The sequence below is a fragment of the Nyctereutes procyonoides genome, unplaced genomic scaffold (genome assembly GCF_905146905.1).
Source record: "Nyctereutes procyonoides isolate TBG_1078 unplaced genomic scaffold, NYPRO_anot_genome, whole genome shotgun sequence".
Taxonomy (NCBI): domain Eukaryota; kingdom Metazoa; phylum Chordata; class Mammalia; order Carnivora; family Canidae; genus Nyctereutes; species Nyctereutes procyonoides.
This window is the reverse complement of record NW_026575142.1, coordinates 51,295,107-51,315,973: the sequence shown is the minus strand read 5'-3', so window position 1 is coordinate 51,315,973 and position 20,867 is coordinate 51,295,107. Positions and strand designations below refer to the sequence as shown.

The following is a 20,867-nucleotide window of genomic DNA, read 5'->3' as shown; positions in this document are numbered from 1 at the left end:
GAAGCGTGTGCAGGTTGTGGCTGGTGTTAAAGATAGCAAGCCCTCGGTGAAAGCAGGAGAGTCCCTGTCTTGCTACAGAGATGCTATAAGAAAAAGGATCTCTTTCTGTTGTCACACTGCTGGCAGCACCTGCCACGAAAGATGTACTTCCACAACCTCTGGGAACTGCTCTGCCGTGTTGTATTGGGACTCACTGAATATAAACGGCAGTGTGACCAGGACTCTTAATTGTTTATGGATCAAAAGTAAATAGGTAGGACATTGCAGCCTAAAGACAATTTTTTTTAAGATTTTATTTATTTATTCACGAGAGACAGAGAGAGAGAGAGAGAGAGAGAGAGAGAGAGAGAGAGGCAGGCAGAGACACAGGCAGAGGGAGAAGCAGGCTGCATGCAGGGAGCCCAACGTGGGACTTGATCCTGGGTCTCCAGGATCAGGCCCTGGGCTGAAGGCGGCACTAAACCTCTGAGCCACCCAGGCTGCCCCAGCCTAAAGACAATTTAAAGAAAACTGTCATTTAAAATTGTTAAAACTATTAAAAAAAATAAAGGAATGCTAAGGAGATAAGCGTAAGCTAGTAATGAGAATAAACCAGAAGAAAGGCTGCTAGACCTGGGCTCAGAATGCCTGTGTTTTTCCCCCTCTTCCACTTCTACTTTGGCCTGTAAGCTCCCTGAGGACCCGATCATATTTTGCTTATAACTGCATCTCACTGTACCTGGCACAGACTAGGAAGCTGTTTAATTTTTTTAATATTTTATGTATTTATTCATGAGAGACACACAGAGAGGGGCAGAGACATAGGCAGGGGGAAAAGCAGGCTCCCCTCAGGAAGCCTGATGTGGGACTTGATCCCAGGACCCCAGGATCACGCCCTGAGACAAAGGCAGACACTCAACCACTGAGCCACCCAGGTGCCCCTAGGAAGCTGTTTAAAAGTATGTACTTCTTAGCAGATTGGAACAATAATACTCTCACAATACATCATTGTGTGTTAGAAAAGCAAGCAGTATGAACAGTGTGTAGGAAAAAAGCAGGGAAGGTATTAACGTTGTTACATTAATAGCCTTATCTTTGCATGATGTGATTATATGTTAACTTAATTTTCTTCCTTTTTTTTATTCTGTAACTTTCTACATAAAACATATATTAGTTATATAATTTTAAAATTTCAAAATGTACCTATCAATACATAACTATATTTTCAATACCTCCTTATGTTTTTTAAAAAAATTTCCTCTTGGATGATCTCAGTAAACTGTAAAAGAGATGGGGGGAATAAAATGTTAATTCGTATAAAAATAAAAATTTTGCAAAAATTGGCATCTAGAAGCAATAATGGAGGCTGGTTTTGTTCCCAGTGATGCATAGAGCACAGTTCAATGTGAGATACTAACTCACAGCAGGAACTAGCAAAGTCTTCATACTCTCTACCTGTTGATTCAGACTGGGTTGAAAACAACGCAAATCCTCAAAATAGAGTCCTGGCTCACCAAACCTCAGGATATATGCACTATGGATCATTACAGTGCTTCAAAGATCTCTTATACTTCTAAAATGTCAAGTACGCACATTATAATATTCTATAGTAATATTTACATGAAAGGCTGCTAAGTTGCCTATATATATTTTGTTATAACTCTGTGAAAACTCATTTTTTAAAGAAAGACCAAGTTCAAACAATGTAAACATAGAAGTAGGTCAGTTCCTTATTTTGTAGTATTGCTTAGTTTTACGATTTTTGTAAGAAAAGAAAACAAGTGGAAAACAGTGAATGGTGGCCCACCAGTGATTAAAATAATTTTTAAATTTCCTTGGAATTCCAGAAAATGATAAGCAAAACATAATAGAGAAACAAATGCTCATGTACTATGCTGTTGTTAGGATTGTAAATAAACCCAAGTTTCCTAAAGCATGACTAGGAAATACATATGTCAGATTTTAAAAGTGTCATTTTCTTCATTCTACCAATTCTATTTTAAGAATTTCATCCAGAAATAACCAGATACCCAGAGACATTTATCTCACTATCACTTGTGATGTGGAAAAAAAATAAAGGACTTACAAAAATGTCCAACAGTAAGGAATGAGTAGAAGGGATGGATGTACCAGTAGAATGTAATAGTCAGGCAGCCATTCAAAACATCCCACAGACGGGCACCTGGGTGGCGCAGTCACTTAAATGATCAACTCTCGGTTTGGCTCACATCTGATCTCAGGGTCCTGAGACGGAGCCCAGCTCAGGCCAATGCTGAGTGAGGAGTCTGCTTGAGCCTCTCTCTCCCTTTCCCTCCACCCTTTCCCTGCTCTCTCTCAGTCTATCTCAAATAAATAAATTAAGTCCTAAGAAAAAAAAATCCCATGTTATTGTATTTAGTATTGGGGGAAAAAAAGCTTCATTAGAATACACAATTATTAGATTACCAAATAGAACATGCCATATAATTACAGTTATCTAAAAAAGTTCCTGAGGAATGTAAACCAAAACCTTGACAAAGGTTGTTTCTAGGTCATGAAATTATGGGTAGTTTTAATTCCTTTCCATTTCTTTTAATGTCTAAATTTTCTATTATAAACATATATTACTTTTAAGTTAATGACTATTCCAAATATCATAGCAGGCAAAATCATGAGGCAGACTCTTCATTTTTGGTTCAGTTGAAGATAGAAATTGCATCGCCATATGCAAGTTGTTTTGACCCCATCTGCAAACATACTCGCTTCTCTCCTCCGCTCCCCACCCCACCCTGATATATAGAAAAATTTCTCAGTGCAATCTTCTTTTCTGGCACTAAATGCTTGTGCACACATCTGCGCTCACATGCACGTGCATGTACACACATGGCCATGCACCCCCATACTGGGCTGGTTGCACCTGGCAGGATGAGCCATGCCCAGGCCCCAGGAGGCCTCCTCCAGCCCCAGCAAGCTGCACTCTCTGCAGGCCCTTAGGCAGGGTATGCCCCTTGTTTGGGACTCAGTTTCATCCAATATAGGAATGAATTGGACTAGAATGCTCTAACGGCCCTCTGAGTTAGTGGTATTTTATTCTAAAGAACAACATTCCTGGATGGGAGGAGGAATTGTAAGGAAAACAAAAATAAATCTTAGAGATTCAGTCCCCAACCGTTGGATCTCTTTTCCTGTTTGGATGTGACATGAAAAAGATGCTCTTGTGAGGTCCCAATTCAGGGACTTGGGGCTGGGGCAGGGACTGTTTTGGAAAGCTAGCTCTCAGAAGGAATGGGAAGTATGAAAAGGACTTATGAGCATGGGCTAAAATGGCAGAGGATTATAATGGACCTGCCGTGGGCTGGGTGACATGATCTTACTTCCAGCAGGGCCTTGGGTCCACACTCTGAGTCCATGAGGCCTGGTGCCATGGGGCTTAGTGAAACCTGTGCAAGGACGATGAGTGCTGTGCTGGGGCTGGTGTGCTGGGTCTCAGCTGACTCCCCTGCTTCCACACAGGACTGACTTTGCTCTGGGCCTCATCTCAAGTGGCTAGTATGAGATGAGAATGGGAGGATCTCTCTTTTCAGAGCCTCAGGTCCCTTACCTATGAAATGAAAGCTTTGGACTAGATCAATTCAGAGGTCCTTTCCAAGTCTAATCCTGCTGGAATAAAAGCTCTTACACCGTTGGTGGGAATGCAAGCTGGTAAAAACAGTATGGAGGTTCCTCAAGAAGTTAAAAATAGAGCTACCTTACGACCCAGCAATTGCACTACTAGGTATTTACTCCAAAGATACAAATGTAATGACCTGAGGCAGAATTAATGTTTATAGGAGCAATATACAATAGTCAAAACATGGAAAGGGCCCAGATGTTCATCAACAGATGAATGGATAAAGAAGATGTGATATATATATACATGCACACACAATGGAATATTGCTCAGTCATCAAAAAGGATGAAATCTTACCTTTTACACTGATGTGGATGGAACTGGAGGGTGTTATGCTGAACAAAGTAAGTCAATCAGAGAAAGACAATTATCATATTGTTTCACCCATATGTGGAATATACGAAGAAGGGAGAAGGGAGGGAAAATCAAATGGGAAGAAATCACAGGCGAAGACAAACCGTAAGAGACTCTCACCTACAGAAAACAAACTGAGGGTTGCTGGAGGGGAGGTTGATGGAGGGATGGGGTGACTGGGTGACAGACATTAAAGTGGGCACGTGATTTGACAAGCACAGGGTGCTATATGCAGCTGATGAATTACTGAACTCTACATCTGAAACTAATGTTCTATATGTTGGCTAATTGAATTTTTTTAAAGAAAGAAAGATGCTTTCTACAACAAGAAAAAGGGAAGAAAAAGACGTGAATTTGAGAATTACAAACTCTCTTGTGGTTTGGCTAATTCAGAATATGTACAGAATATTGACATTGGACATTAATGATGCATTGACTCATGAGGGTTTGCTCTTCTTTTGTGAATGGTGGAACACTTCAAGTTGCATGAGCTTCTAGACCTTTACCTGCTTTCCTTCTGTGTCCTGGAAGAGCAGTACGGGCATTTGATGCAATTATTGTTGCAACTGATTTCTGTCTCTTACCATTTTTTTCACATATTTCAATTTATGTTGCCTTCCTTTATTTCCTACTTTCTTTACCTCTTCTTCTTCTTTTTTACACTTTTGGTGTGTCACACATAAGATAGAGGCCATAATTTTCCCTGTACCTCTTCCAGATACGGGATGAAGCAACACTCAACTTCGTATTGAACAATGGACTCTTCTGCTCAAGACACTCTGGTTTGAAATCCAAAACTTGAATATTTATTCCAGTTTGATATCTAGATGCTGACAATCTAGATACTGAAAATTAAATATGAGTCCCAGCTCATGTTTACTACCCAAAAAAGGACAGTTTTGAGGTCATATTTTATCGTTATATATAAAAAGTGAAGTGTTAAACACCAATTGTGTGCCTGGCACCTGTGTGGGAATTCTTCCCTCCAGCCAGGCTCAGCCACTCAGGGAAACTCATAGGGCAGAGAGGGCTCCACCCTGGGTGAGGCATCGGCCTGGACTGGGGAGAAAAGCAGGCTCATCTGGTGGTGTACTGCATTGCCAGGATTTACTGCTCCCAGGGAGCACGCTGATGGCTTTTGGGTGATACCTCCTTGGTATGTAATTAAGTCTCTTGTCCACTAACAAGACCTTGACTGTGAACCATTCAGAATCTTTCCTTCCAGTCTGGGAAGGATGGCATTCAAGGTACAGGATGGCATTCAAGGATCCTAGATTCCAAGGTTCCACTTTCATCAACCTTCCAGTGACTTTGTAGAAAAGTCATTTTCTCCTCAGATGAAGTAGGTGGGTCATTCATTCATTTGTTCATTCTGGTGCCAAGGTTTGGTATAAGATGGGAATTGCTTGTTGAAGAGCTTGCCGAAGGGAGGGTAGGAGAGCTAGCTCTGGACCAGGCTGCCTGGTTTTGAGTCCTGGGTCTTCCTCTCCCAAGTTGTGGAGGCATGGGTAAATCACTTCACTTTTCTGTCCCCGGTTGTCTTGTCTACAAAATGGAAATAATGGTAACAATACTAACCTCATCAAGTTGTTGTAAGGATTAAATGGGAACTCAAAATAGTGGCTGGCACAAAGTAAGCACACAATACATGTCAGCTCTCTTCGTTAATGAGAGAGAGAGAGTTGTCAATCATTAAAGCACAAACAAGTACGTTGTGTGCTTTAATAGAAGGGTACACCTGGGAAATGATTGATTCTGGGGTATTCACAGAGAACTCCTCATCAGTTAGGGCTCCGTGAGAGGAGCTCTGCGTGTGATATAGAACCAGATATTTATTTTCGGGGTTCAAGGCTCTCAATTGTAGGGACCAGCTCTGCTCATCAGTCATTGCAAGGCTGTTGCTTCACAGTTGATGCTGGGCTTGGAGTCAGCAGGGAGGGCAGTAGGGAGGGAGAAATGGACATAAAGTGGGGAAACAGATGACAGACTGCGACCAGCAAGGGCAAACCAGAGCCTGTTTCTGCCTCTCACTATCTCCAGATGAAGATGCTAATGAGCTGCAAGACATACAGTCCTTCCCACATTATCCACAGGTTGGTCCAGGGTTCAGAAGAGCTGCAAGAAGAGGTCCGGTGTGACCTACAGGAGCTGAGGGCTCAGCTGCTGCCCCATCACAACAGGTGAGCCAGCAGATCAGGGACAACATGTGTGATGATGCCCATTGTGCCCCGCACTGAGCCACTAAATATTAGAACATAGTAGCTAGGCTTCTCTAATCCAAATGCTGTGCAAAATGTCATTTGTGGCCAATGAGGCTACGGAACTATGCGGGGAAAGGGAGTCTAGGGAACACAGTCCCAGCTTACCTAAATTGACCTAGCGCAAATCCACTGCAGCTCCACAGACAAAGTGATGGAATTGGATCTGAAAGCATTAGTATTTGCAACGAGGAGAAAGGAGAAGGATGTTCCAGAACGGGGGAATAGTGTGTAGATTGTGAATAGGTCTGGTGTATTTAGGATGCTTGTAGTGACTGCAGGATAAAGTGTTCATCTTATGAGGCCATGGAATCAGCCCAATATAACCATAAGTCATGGTAGCTTGAGGAAGTACAGATCTTTCTATCCATTGGGCCATAATTTTTCTTGAAGCAAAGATTGAACTTTTTGCTTCCAGGTTAATGTCTTGGCCAGCATCAAGGCACTTAGACAGCAGCAGTGAAAGGAGTATTGAATCTGGAGCCAGGAGACTGCCTGTTGATGCCTACCCCTCTGTGTCCCACTCTCAGAGTGGGGGGCTTAGACAACAATTTCACCCTCTGGAAGCTCTGCTTTAAAAGGAGGGATGCGTACTGAAGTTATAGCCAAATCTCTAGAGTCATATCAGCCCTTGATATTTTCTAGCAACTTCCAGGAGACAAAAGGGCCACAGGAATTTTCATTCTAGTGAAAGTCAAAACAGAAAATGCAGGACCCTTTTGCCACATCGCCTGACTTGGATCGCTCCATCTGGGAAGCAGGTACAAGACAGTGTGGCCTCCCGTGGTTGTTCCTCGGGCGTAGGCCTGGGATGATCAGGTGTCCCAGGCAAGTGAAGGCTCAGTTGTGTTTGTCTTGGTAGCATTAGCCTTGCATTATGTCAGGAGCATCCGAAGCTACGGGTAAATATTGGATGAATGAACCTGTGAGAGTGGTCCTGGTTGCTCCATAGTTTTGGCATTGGTGTACGGGCCGCTTTCGGGAGATAGCAAGTAGACTCCTCCATAGGGGAGACTCTGAATCCGAAACAGGTTCCTCAAACCCACTCGAATCTTGTCCTGTATCCCCGGGAGGATTACAGGGTTGAATTAATGAGGGAGAATGTCAAGACACTGCCTGTTTGAGGTAACATGAATTCTTTTCTTGAGGTAACATGAATTCTAAACAAAGAAATAGCCACCCAATCTTTAATTCTCTGAATATATTAATAAATATTCCTGACTGGACCTTTCCTAGACATAGTTATCTCCTCTCTCCAAAATTATTGGAGAAAGTCAAACTAATGCCTTATGGGTTTTTTTTTTTTTGTTGTTGTTTTTTCTTTTTGCCTGTTTTCAGAGATGTTCAGACATTGGAGCCCAGGGAAGCCATGGGCTTGGTCTTTTTGAAACACAATAAAATATTGAGATATTTAATTTTCCCTCTATTATGGACAAGTAATTTTGCTAGCAAACAACGCGGCTGTGTTTTATTTTCACAACTTGGGAATTTGGAAAATGAGGACTTTGGAATCTCCATATATGGGCTTTACTTCTTAACAAGTATGTGTATACCAGGCACATTGTTTCATATCTGGGCCTCAGTGCCTTCTTCTGTAAAAGGGGCATGATAATATTGATTGTTTACAACTCTTTTTTTTTAATTGTTTACAACTCTTAAGCAAGACGGCATTCATAAACTATGGCAAGTGTTCAATATTGTTTATTTTCCTTACTAGGCCTCAAAACTTGAAAATAACAAAGACCTCTTTCTAAGTTTTCCTATTGCTATTTGTCTGTTCTTAGTCTCTTTATTGTGTTATATATTTGCTCTTGAAAGCAGATAAGTGATAACAGGAATGAAGAGATTGAGAAAAAAAAAGTGATGGGAAAAAAAGGAAACTGAACTTATTATTTTTTTCCATACAAATTCCATACAAAAAGACACTGGAATTCTGTTTTGGAGGCACAACCCATTCATCCCTTTGAGAAGCCCAGGAATATGCCATCATAACAGTCAATTTCCCACTTTGCAAAGTCATGTTTTAGGCATGAAGTAGCTCTGAGCCTTGTCTGCTAGACCCACAGACCATCAGCACTAGATGTTCTTAGAGGTTGTCCAGCAAAGCCCTTCCACGAATGGGGAAACTGAGGGGAAGAAAGAGAAATGAGTTGCCCATGATCTCTCACATGGATGGAGATAGTGCGAGGACTGGAATTTATGTCTTTTGATTCCTCATCCTGTAACAGCATGCTGTCTCAGAGCCTGTGCTGACTCATCACATAATCTTGGAAAACTCCCTTCTTTTTCTGCGTACTGGTCTTTCCATGAAACATAGATGGCAAGGCTAAGTCCTGATCCCTACTTCATGGAGGTGCCTGTGGATTAGTCAGACCCAGGCTGCAATAAGCATTCAGCTCCCGAGAATTGGGTGCAAACCATCAATTATTAAGATACCTGAGTGTTACAAAGGAAGCAGCTTTGTGCTAGTCAGATGGAGGGACCCTCCTTCCATGTGGTTGAGAGAATCCATGGTCGTAGTCCGTTAAGGTGTGGCATGATCCCAGATGATTCAGTTGCCCTCCCTCAGCTCCAGCATACTCATCTGTAGACCGAGGAATATGGCCCTGAGCGTCACTAAGCTTCCTTCTTGCCCTAACGGTGTGACCTTCCAGGAGTTATTTCAATATAGGACTAACTACACTTCCCAATGACAGGGACCCACGCCAACTTAGAATCACTAGCTAGAGAGTCAGAAAAAAAGCCAAGGAGAATGAAACTAAAGTAGAAAGGAATATAAACTCTTTTAAGCATTGCTTATCTGGTCTATAATCATAACCATGTAAGGATACGCTCAGTTCTCTTCACCTGGAAAAAGATTTCCAACCAGTGTCTCAGAAGTATTCCTGTCTCCCTTCTTTCTCAGGGTAATCATCTTTCCACAGACTCAATATACGGACATATATTGACTATTGACAAGCCGTGATGACAAGCCAGGGTAAGTGGATCCAGGCCAGGATTAGGACCAGGTTTTTGTCTTTATCTAATCTCACTTTCTGCCAGGATAAAAAGGCAACATGGGGGAGAGACATGAGCTCTGGCCGGGAGTCACTGGCTGGCTCCCCAAGCTTTGGCCCTGTATGTTCCACTTTGAGCCTTGGTGTTCTCTGTAAGGGAAAGGGGTTAGGCTAGATGCTCATTAAAGTTCATTTAAGGGCTACCATTCTGTTATTTGGCTTATTTGGGTTCACAGAGCAGGGTCCTTGAAGCAAGTATCCTTTACCAAGCTTTGTCTCACGGCCCAGAGACCCCCATGTCTTTTCCCTCCAGGGCTCCAGCACAGGGATTGTGCTTAGTCCATTTGCAACTGAAATCTGTTTCCTTGCAATGAGTATTTGTGTTCCAATAATTTTTTTTTAAACTTACACTAAGTAAAGCCAAAAGCATTCCTCAAGTGGCTGCCATTAAAAATGCATTAATGATAGGGGGTTAGGAGTAGAGGGGAGTTGGAAGAAGAAGACCGGGCTTCCCCTTGAAACCCTGCTAGGTACAAGCAGCCATAACTCTGATCCCCTGGAACTGCTGAGTTGGCAATGCCTTTAATGACATCACCTCTATAACCTCAGTTTAATATGTTCCCGCAACGAATCCTTCATCTGTGAAGACAGGCACAAGTTGATATATTCATGTGGACTTCTTTTAAAAAATAAGCCCAATGAGTTCACTCTGCTTTTAGAAGGCTGAGGAATTAATCTGTGGAGGAAAGAGTTAACACTTCCCTGGCTTGAGCTTTGCAACAGGCAAGCCCCTGCTGAACGTTTGAGAAGAGAACATGCAAACAAAGATGGGCAAAGTTCTTCAGGCTCAGAAGCTTGTTTTGGAAAAGAACTGCAAAAGTTCAGACGGTTTTGCTGAATTTTACCTGATTATTCAAGCTGAGGATGGGAGAACACAGAGGCATCCATGCAGCCAACAGAACATGAGGTGTGTTCTTGCTTCATCGTTGCCACCTTTACGTTTTAGCTTATGTGCGTTTTGAGGAGAAACCTAGTCCACATGTTTTATAACTTTTGCGCATGAACTCATGGAGGTGCTGGTTGGTAAGAGGGTGGTCCAGATGGCCAGGTGGCTGCTAAATAGTAAGAGAATCCTCCAAGTGGAAATGCATCCGAGAGTGGAGATCAGTCAGTTCCCCAAGTACAGGCGGAGAACGAGGCAGGAAAATAGGGGCATGAGAAGGACAAAAAAAACAAGCGACAGGACAGGATATAGTCTGTGACCCCAATAGAGACTGGAGGGCAGTACAGAAAACCCAGAATTTGAAAGTAGGAGACTGGGGTTTGAATGTCTTCAGCAACTATAGCCTTAGTTTTCTCACCTGTAAAGTGGACATTTTGATCAATAATTCCTGTTCCCTGAGGTTGTGTTTATAAAAGTCGATGGTTCTGTGCTTGGCACAAAATAGGCACTGAATAAATATTTATTGCCTCTTAATGTTTAAGTTCAGTGCAAATCCTGGCTCCTTTACGTGTTCCCCAAACTGATTCACCCTGTCTCCCACCCACAAACCCTAATTGTCACCATGAGAGCAGCAAGGAGTACGCTCTCTTTGGAAAACAATATAAATTGGCTCACGTATTTTTTTTTTCACACCAAACAGCATGGTTTCAAAATGCTCAAAAAAAAAAAAAAAAAAAAAAAAAAACCCAGAGCCAAAGTAAATTCTCTCTCCGCAACCCCCCCCCCCTCCCCATCACATTCACATGAACTTTTAAACCTTGGAAATCAGACTAGAGAGAGAGAGAGAAAGAAAAAAAAGCTCAGCCTTCCATTGCCTCACACTGTATATATATCGAGTTCACTTCACAAACACAAAGTGCACGGTCAGAAGTGCCTTGGGCAAAGTTTGTACTCTGCTTGAATTCTAACTTTTGTTTACCAAGGTAATAAACCGGTCCTCTGCTGCTCCAGGTGTAAAGCTATTATGAAAAGGCATATTTGTATTTTACCCCACCTCCGATGTACGGTATGTGGGACATCCTGCACTGTAAGAGCGGCCTGGGTTTACTGACAGAGAGAGGCGCCCAAGCCCGGGAGGGGTGTCGGCAGCCTGGGCAAGGCCGGGCCCCAGCAGGACCAGGCCACGCAGCCTCCTCCCTGCTCGTCCACCTGCCCCTTCCTACACCCGCGCTGGCTCCCTTCGTGTTGGCGAGAGCCTGGCCTGGAGGCCACCCTCCAGGGCCTCTGTCGTCTCTAGTTAGACAAGATTTGTCTCTTCCGCGTCTCATCCTAAGCTTTCCAACCAAGCCATTCCGGACTCATTTTGTTCGGCCAGAAAGAGAGCGGACAAATGCAGCAGCTGCAGAGACTCCTGCTCCAATCCTGTAACCGAAAAATCTCCCTGGTGTTTCTTCCCCGCCACCCCCCCCTTCACCCTGGCTGTCACACCCTGATGGGTTATCTTGTGGCCTGGGATGGCTGGGAGGAAACTTTCACCCAAATTTTTGACTGAGCTAAATGGTCTGGAACCCACTGTAAATCGTCTCTTGAAATCTTGGCACAGGAAAGAGGAAAGAATATATGGAAGGGGGCCGGCTCAGAAGGCCAGAGCTGTTAGCCTGGGCAAGTGGGAGAGCTGCAGAGGGCTTGCTGTGATGTTGTGGCCTCCAGGCACGTCTGGCCGACCACCCAGAAACTTGTGCTAAGGCATAACACAGCAGCAGCAGCGTCCCAGCTAAACCCCCAGCTGCAGGAGACAAGCAATCCTCTTGGTCTTTGGTCCTTGGCCAGAAAGGGGAAGGGGGGCCTCCCTTTTATCTTCCGGGAAGTCGTTCCAATGTCTTTGGAATTCCCAATTCCTGTGTTTTCTGAGCCCCTACTAAGTGCAGAAGATTGAGCCAGGGGCTAGCACATTGTCCGGCATTCCATAAATATTTTGGAATAATGAATTAATTCCAGCTTCCTTGCTTGAAAAAGTAAGATCTTGAGCAAGATAATTAACCCCTGTAAGCTCAGATTCATCTTCTGGAAAGTGGGAATCATAATAGTAATTTTTTATTGTTGTTTAGAGTTGGTATAAGGACCAAGCAGAGAGCCCCTAGTCAACTCAAAAGAGCTGCACAGGGCAGCCCCAGTGGCCCAGCAGTTTGGTGCCGCCTTCGGCCAGGGGTGTGATCCTGGAGACCCGGGATCGAGTCCCATGTCTGACTCCCTGCATGGAGCCTGTTTCTCCCTCTGCCTGTGTCTCTGCCTCTCTCTCTCTCTCTCTCTCTCTCTCTCTCTCTCTGTCTCATGAATAGATAAATAAAATCTTAAAAAAAAAAAAAAAAGAGCTGCACAAACGGTAGCTACAGCGATGTTGAACTACTTCTGTAAGTCACACTTCTAGCTCTTGCTGTGCCAGTCATGTTTCCCGCACGTTGCCTGGAGACTCAGAGCCACACATACCCCTTGAGCATCTACTAAGGTTTAAGCCCAAGGAAAGTCATCGAAAGTACAGAGATGAACGTAAGTCTTCACTTCCCTTTCCTCAGAGAGCTTGGTGGGGAAGAGGTGAGAGTAAGAAAAAGATACTGCATCCCTGAACATATAATTATTGAGTATCTAAAGTTCAGTCACTTAATAATTATTGAGGGCTAATTATGGAACAGGCATTGAGAATTCTTTGTCACTGGGAACTGTTTGAGTTCGGATCAGCTAATATAATGACTCAACACCAAACATATTACTTTCTTGTTCTCCAGCAGTGGCTATAACAAACAAGTGCAAGGTGAGACTCTCTGGTGCGTGGAGAATAGAGCAAAGGCCGGTGTGGTGGGGCACTGTGAATGAGGGAGAACTTTAGAAAATGAGGACAGAGAAGCTCCAGATGGACCAGATTACATAGGTATTCAGAAGCCAGGTAAAAAATTTAGATTTTGAGCAATAAATTATGTTTCAAGATTCATGGTGATCAATGTGGAAAGGAGATGTCTAGGGCTTATTCATCCTCCAATCCATTAATCCACTGACTGCTCACCCCCAGCTCTGCTCTGCGCTGCAGGAGGGCTGACCCCTGTGTGTCCCAAGCCCCCATGTCAGCTAGCTTCTGTCTGGAAACAGCCAATGGGAGGTCGTAGCAGGAGAGTGGAGGGCAGGAGAAAGGGGGTAAGGGGAGCCTCAGGAGCGCATACGTCAGGTCTCTTCCCCGTCCATGGCCCCCAGCTGCTGCATAGGTCCACTGTGGTCCAGCTTCCACTGGGTGCTGTCGACCTCTGCACTCTGGTAATATGGCCTCCTCTCTATGTCCCTCTAGCCCAGCCTAGTAGCAACCCCTGCTATTGCTAATAGATGGATTGACTTTTCAGCTTCTTCTATCACCTCTATAGCCAGTGACCTGCATTAGATTCCGTGTGTCTAAACTCTTAGAGTGGCTTGTTTCCCCAGTTGGACCCTGATGACTGGTACACCGTACAAACCACATGCTGTGGGAATGTTCCCTTGGCATCTGGTCCCAGGCCTGGCACATGGCAGGTCCACAGTGACTGTCTGGGTTTCCTATTGCTGTGTAACAACACAGATATTACAGTTCTAGAGGTCAGAAGTCTGACGAGGCCTCCCTGAGCTCATATCAAGGAAGCTCTATGGAAGAAGCCATTTTCTTACCTTTTTCAGATTTTCCAGTCTGTATTCCTTGGTTCGTGGCCCCATAGTATATCTTCATAGGCCCAGTCTTTCTCTTGATGTCATCACTCTGGTTCTGACTCTCCTGCTTCCCTGTGTGGGGACCTTCATGATTCCACTGCGGCCACATGGATAATCCTGGATAGTCTCTATTTTTGAAGGTCTGCTGATCGGCAAGCTTCATCCCGTCTGCAACTTTAGTCCCCCCTTGCTGTGTAATAGAACGTAGTCATAGGCTCGGGGATTAGGGTGTGGGTATGTTGGGGGAGCCATTACTCTGCCTCCCGCAGGGACATTGCAAAGGCGGAGTGTGGGGAGGAAGGTTAGGGAGGCTCGCTAAAGGGGATAGTGGCCTGGCACCTTATACTGCGCACAGTGAGGGCTCTATGCCCACGAACTGAATTAAACACAGAGACTGCAGTGCCCCGGAGGGAACATTTGTGGCCTCTGGTTCGGAGGGCCTCTCCCGACATGCTTGAAGCACAGCTCCCTGTTGGAAACCCCTCAGTGTGCTCTTGCCTGCCATGCTTGGGATGCGACGCTGGGACACAGCTCTTGTTCGTCTCTCACCCAGGATGGCACGTAGGTTTCTTGTTTTCCCAGAGAAAGGTTCATTTCGGAGAGGGGAGTGGGTGAAGGCAAACTGTTGGCTGCAGCACGTGAGTCCCATCAGTTCCAATTCGGGGACAACTGGAGTTGATGCAGGCGTTCCATCCAAATGTAATCAAACGCCTCCTGTTGCCAGACGACGTGTTATTCAGTGGGGGGTTGGCGGGGGGTGTTGTGAATCCGAGATGCCTTCTGTAACTTCCTCAGATGGGTACTGGGAGGAGAGGAAGGAGAGCAGATAGAAATTCACTTCACTGGTAAATAAACTTCCAAACTGTAGTCTGATTCCTGAAAAACTCTGGAAACTGCCTACGGGGAAGACGATCCACAATGAGATGGTGGGCGGTGCTTGCTCAGAGTAGGAGGATTTGTGACAATGTGAGCCCACGGGGCAGCACACGGCACCAGATCTCAGGGAAAATCCTGGGAACCGCTCCTCCACTTCCTTGTGTGTGGAGTGGGGAGGTGAGTTTGAAGAGGACAAAGTTTGGGTAAGTATAGAATGGCTTTCTCTATTTTGAGCTAGTTTTTGTGGAAATGACTTTCTTTAAACGGCTTCATTGGAACTAGAATTCCCCCACCCACTCTTCCCACATCTTGCAGCCTAGTACCCTAGGGCAGGACAAAGTGAGGAAGTCCTTGCCAGGTCTGGTCTGGGGAGGAGGAGAGGCCTGCCTTTAGGGACATGGCCTGGCGTTCATGGCTTTCTTAGCTACTGCAACTCAGACACATACAGACTCCAATGTCAAGTTTTATGTTCTTTAAACCAGTAGGGGCTACTGGGAACATCTCAGGGAATCTTTGGGACAGACGCCTATGAAAGGGTTGTGTCTTGGTTGAGTACCTCCAACCACCTCTGTCAACTAAGAATGCTCTTTTTAAGGAGATGCACTATCTAATTCTGGTTATGCAATGGAGGTAGTAAAATTTTATCTTTGGTTTTAAAGATTTTATTCATTTACTCGTGAGAGACACACAGAGAGGCAGAGACACAGGCAGAGGGAGAAGCAGGCTCCCTGTGAGGAACCTGATGCAAGACTCGATCCCAGGACCCCGGGATCATGGCCTGAGCCAAAGGCAGATGCTCAACCACTAAGTCACCCAGGCATTCCAAAATTTTATCTTTTATCAGCACAGAGACAGAGCATTACAGACACACTTCGTACTTATAGACAATGTTTGGTTACTGAGAAGCTTGAAGAATCAATTAGGGCTGCTAACTCATTCAAAAACTGTCCAGGGCTAGGCATAGGACTCCTCTGGAAGGATGTTTGAAGGACCTGGGAGAAAGCTGAGTGGTGGAAGGCAGGAGTGGAAGAGAGACTTTTCACTCCCTGCTCTTTGGTACCTTCTGAGCTTTGTACTCTCTGCATGTGTTATTTATTCACAAATAAGTAAAGCATATTGTGAGATACGTGGGGTCAGATTGATCCCAACTATGTAAAAGCAGCCAGGTAGAACAAGGGAACTGTAATGAAATGTAACTGGTCACGATGAGATGGCTTTTTAAATCTGTACCTTTGGACTTTTTCTCTATCTTCCTCAATGAACAGTAACAGTAGAGTTTTCAATGATTTAAAAAGTTACACTTTGGGGGCACCTGGGTGGCTCCTTTGGTTAAGTAGTTGCCTTCAGCTCAGGCCATGATCCCGGAGTTCTGGGATCCAGCCTGGCATGGGGCTCCCTGCTCCGAGGGGAACCTGCTTCTCCCTCTACTCCTCCGCCCTGCTCGTGATCTCTCTCATGCTCTCTCTCTTTCTCTCTCTCTCAAATAAATACATCTTTTTTTTTTAAAGTTACATTTATTAACCAGCAGGGAAAACAGTATTTCCACATGCCACAGCTACATTAATCTATAGATCAGGCTGGAGCTGATAAGATAAGCCTCGCCCATATGCCTTTTCCATTCTCCGTTTCTTTCCAGTTTGCCAGCCGCAAGTGGGCCACGTTTCTAGGTCTGATTCGTGGATCCCTTGTTGGTCACTCAAGTCATAGTGAAACAGGGTGCACACATTACCCTTTGTGCCGGCTGGGTTTCGATTCAGGTAACCCCCCCTGTCATTGTGCTCCGCTGCGGCACGCAGCACCAGCTCTACTGTCAGCTGGCTCCAGGCTCAGCACCCTAAGCGCCCTGGCACACTGGCAGCCCGGGGCCGTGTGCTGGGGCAGGTGCTGAGGTGGCCCTGAGCTGTTCCGCCCACTAAGCTACGTCTGGGAAGGGGGAGCATATGTGGAGGTAGCATTGATTGGAATCAGAGTGTGGTGAGGGCTCTTAAAGGTCTCACCATGCGTTAGACTGTGGGCCAGGAGTAGCCGCCGATGCTTGCTGCAAGGAGGAAACCTGCCTTGGTCGCCTATGACTCTCGCTGGTCTTTACCGCAGTCTACAGTGGGGCATGGTTATGTCTTTATCTTGGCCCTTTTTCTTGCCTAGTGTGGCCCACTGAGTGCCACAGAGATACGAACAGAGTGCTAGGGAGCTTGGAGGAAGCAGAGATGAATTCTCATCTGGAGGCCGAAACTAGCATTTGAGCTGACTCCAGGGACCAATGGCATTTAGGTAGGAGAGACAGAAGGAAGAATGACTTAACAGAAAGAGTGGGGCAAAGGGGTGTGGGGGTGCTGTGTGGGGATGCTCTTATCTGAACTTTAGATTCCACATCTGAATGTGAGGGCAATTACATCACTGACCTCAGAGGGCGGTCATGTGGCACGTCGAATGTACAGCTAGCATTTGCACTGTACCCGCTGGGGGCCCACAGTCATGCAGCTAGCAAGGAGCAGAGCCGGGACACACACTTGAGCTCAAAGGTGAATGCCCCGAGCCACTACTCTGTACTACCTTCATGGGACGAAGAAGTGGTCCGTAAACCAAACCATTTACAAATGTGAATTATATTATTCCTTCTAACTTGTGCCTGTTCCTTGGACCCTGGAAGTTTCCGATCTGAAATTCCGGATTGTTTCTGAGCTAATTAAGCATCCTGACAGTCATCAGCCCCTTGACCTGGTACTTCATCTGCTTGTGAGGATGTTACTCTAGGTGTGAGCCTTCCCACAACTGGAGAGTACCGACCAAACCCTGGACCTGGAGTGATCTGACGTCAGGAGGGCTGTCCACTCTAGGCCTGATGGTGACCAGAGCTCCTTGACTCCCACTTTGAGGAACCAGCCACCATTCAGAAGCCCCTCATAGTTCTGAAGTGCTCAGTTACCACAGACGTGAGTCACCTGGGCATCTTCCACGTCAACAGCCTGCCTGAAGAAAGAGCTAGCATAGGCTCAGTTACTTCCAGCTATGTGAACACGCAGATGGCACGTTCTCACCTTGGCCTAATGAGAGCATAATGCCTTTTTTGAAGAGGTCTTTCATTTTCACTGGAAAAATGCCAACTCATGGCCCAGTAGATATCAAGCCTTAAAGCTGGTATTGGACTCAAAGATTCCTTGAGAAGGTTCTCCATTACGTGTCTTCATTACTGCTGTGGTGGTACCTACAATGTCACCACAACTGCTCTTGATGGAAAAATGATCCAGGAATAAAGTTATTTTTCTGTGATTTCTCAGGAAAACAGTCTTTAGAGTGACATACATATTTGTCTTATGTTTTTTAGCCCACGGTGCTTTCACATACATTACTTTCAGCCCTTCTAACAACCTTTTAGTGGTGTGGGGGGAGAGGGGGGGAGGATGACAGGAGGATTCATCAAGGAGAGGTATCACTTCCTTGGAATCCATTAAGACTCTGAGGCTCAGAGAGGTTGAGCAATATAAAGAAGGTCACACAGCCGGTGAGTGATAATGCAGGCACACAGCTGCCGGGTTCCTGCTTCCAGAGCGCATGCACTTTTAGCCTTCCTGAATTCCTGGGGACGCCCTGTCCCCAGGCCCTTAGATGTGGAGGGAGCCTCTGTGCCTGGTTTCCACACCCTCCCCAGTCCATTGTCAGCTACATTACTCTAAGGAATCTGTCGGTTTGGATTGGAAATGCAGCTCAGGGGGATGGTTACCAACAGAGGATGATTTTGCCTCCAGGGAACAATTGGCAATGTCTGTAGACATTCTGAGTTGCCGCAGCTAGGGACAGGGAAGTGGATGCTATGGCATCCGGTGGGAAGAGATCAGAGATGATGCAGAGCATTCCCCACTGCACAGGAGAGCCTTACAGCAAAGAAGTATTTAGCCCAAAATGTTAACTGTGACAAGGTTGGGAAACCTTACAGGTGAGAGTAAAGGGGAAAACCCACAGATCCCCAGTTTCCCATGCACATAGAGAGCTTTCCAGAAATGTCTCCTTTTAAAAAACAACTCTAGATGTTTTGCACGCATTTCTCCCTCCTACCATAATGAAGATCTGCCAAACATGTCAGAACTGAAAGAAGAAACTGAGGCCCAGAAGAGGGCGAGGACCGCTCAGGATGACCCAGCTAACATGTGGTGGAGAAGGAACTGGCTCGGTGAGCCCCAAGTTGAACACATTTTCTACTTGATCATGCTAAATTCCCCGCTCACTCGCTCTGCTTTAAGCCATTTTCTGACTCACTGATTCAACAAATGTTGTGATCTGAATATGCTCACTGACACAGACCTGCCTACAGCTTATTCTAATATAAAGCAGTACAGTGGCTGAGAAGCTCAAGGATGCTGCCTCAGTCCCCTCTGTGTCTTCAGATCCAGGGCCCCTGCACAGCTGCTGGGCGGAGGGGCTTTTCCTCTCTCGTTAGGAGACAGAAGGTCAAAGCTGGAAATGAAACTGACATGCCACCCAAGCAATCAGGTTTCCCTGCAGGAGGCACATTACTGAAAATACCTAAGTTTCTTGGAACTGAACTTTTTTTTTTCATATTTGATTTTTTCATAGCTCGTTCTGTTGGTTTTATGTTTGTTTTTTACTCAGTCAGTGAAACTGGGTTGGTCAGTGAAATTTCTAGCGCCTGGAGGTTTCACTTTCAGGGTCTGAAAGTTTGGGTTTGGGCTTTTAAAGCCTTCACAAAGGCAATGAGGGGGTGCAGCCTTCTAGCCAAGAGTGAGTTTTAAATTACATGAACACAGAAAATGCTTGGGTAGTATTTGTCAAGTAGGTTAGTTTATACAAAATATTGATTCAGCGTGTGCTCTGTATTAGACTCTGACATGTGCAATAGAAGTATAGCCCCAAGCAAGACCAGAACATCCTCCTGCAACTGCTTACAGTCTGGTTGGGGATGTAAGTCAGTAAATAGCTCCCATCTTTTCCCCTCAAACGCTCTTTATTCACTTTATCAGAGACTTAGCTCAAATTTTATTCTCAAATTTTAATACTCTTACCTTTTTGTCTTTGTCAAATTTCTATTTAGTTTTCAAGGGCAACATCAGATGCCAACTCATTCAAAAAAAATAAATAATAATAAAAACTCTTAGAAGATGAACATAGGGAAAGGGAAGGAAAAAATAAGATGAGGGGCGGCCCAGGTGGTTCAGCGGTTTAGCGCTGCCTTCAGCCCAGGGCCTGATCCTAGAGACCTGGGATCCAGTATCACGTCAGGCTCCCTGCATGGAGCCTGCTTCTCCCTCTGCCTGTGTCTCTGCCATTCTCTCTCTCTCTCTCTCTCTCTGTGTCTCTCATGAATAAATAAATAAAATCTTAAAAAAAAGAACAAAGAAAAATAACATGAAAACAGAGAGGGAGACAAACCATGAGAGACTCCTAATTCTAAGAAACAAACTGAGGGTTACTAGAGGGGAGGTGGCTTGGGGGTTGGGGGAACTGGGGGACGGGCATTAAGGAAGGCACGTGATGTGATGAGCACTGGGTGTTATATGCAACTGATGAATCACTGAATTCTACCCCTGAAACTAATAATACACCATATGTTAATTAAATTGAATTTAAATTCTAAAAAAAAAAATTCTCCCTAGGGAATCAGAATATACTTGTTAAATGTATCTTCAACCCCTCCTTTAAATGACTACAAAACCGTCAGCATTCATTGTGCCCGCTTGTAGAGAAGCAGTGTAGGCTGCTTGTGTTCAAATCTAAATTGTATCATGTACCTACTGGTACCTTGGGCAAGTTACTTAGCCTCTCTCTGAGCCCAATTTCCTAATCTGCTGTGAGGGTGAAATGTCATCAAGCCTGTATGATACCTGGCATATGGCAACTGATCAGTACAGAGTGAGTCTGTATCAGGTTCTAGGATCTGTGCTACAAAGGATCCCAACATTCAAAGTAACATGAACTTTTGTTCCCAGGAGTTTATAACATAGGAAGTACACAGAAAGGTTCACAGAAATCTTTGCAGAAGATAGACCACCCTTGGTCTATCTTGGTGTTCAATGTTAGAACATTTACTGTAAGAAATACTTGAAAACAGGTAAAAATTCTGAGTGAGTAGATCT

General features: G+C 44.9%; 1 protein-coding gene across 1 annotated transcript in view; it reads left to right on the top strand.

Annotated features, from left to right (window-relative positions):
• The first annotated feature begins 6,056 nt into the window (after nucleotides 1-6,056).
• The window catches only part of BCL6 (BCL6 transcription repressor), a 91,718-nt gene continuing 76,907 nt past the window's right edge, over nucleotides 6,057-20,867 (top strand). Inside the window, exons 1-2 of the mRNA XM_055307712.1 lie at nucleotides 6,057-6,162; nucleotides 9,146-9,217. The gene's annotated coding sequence lies outside the window, so the exon portion shown is untranslated. The remainder of the gene's footprint in view (nucleotides 6,163-9,145; nucleotides 9,218-20,867) is intronic.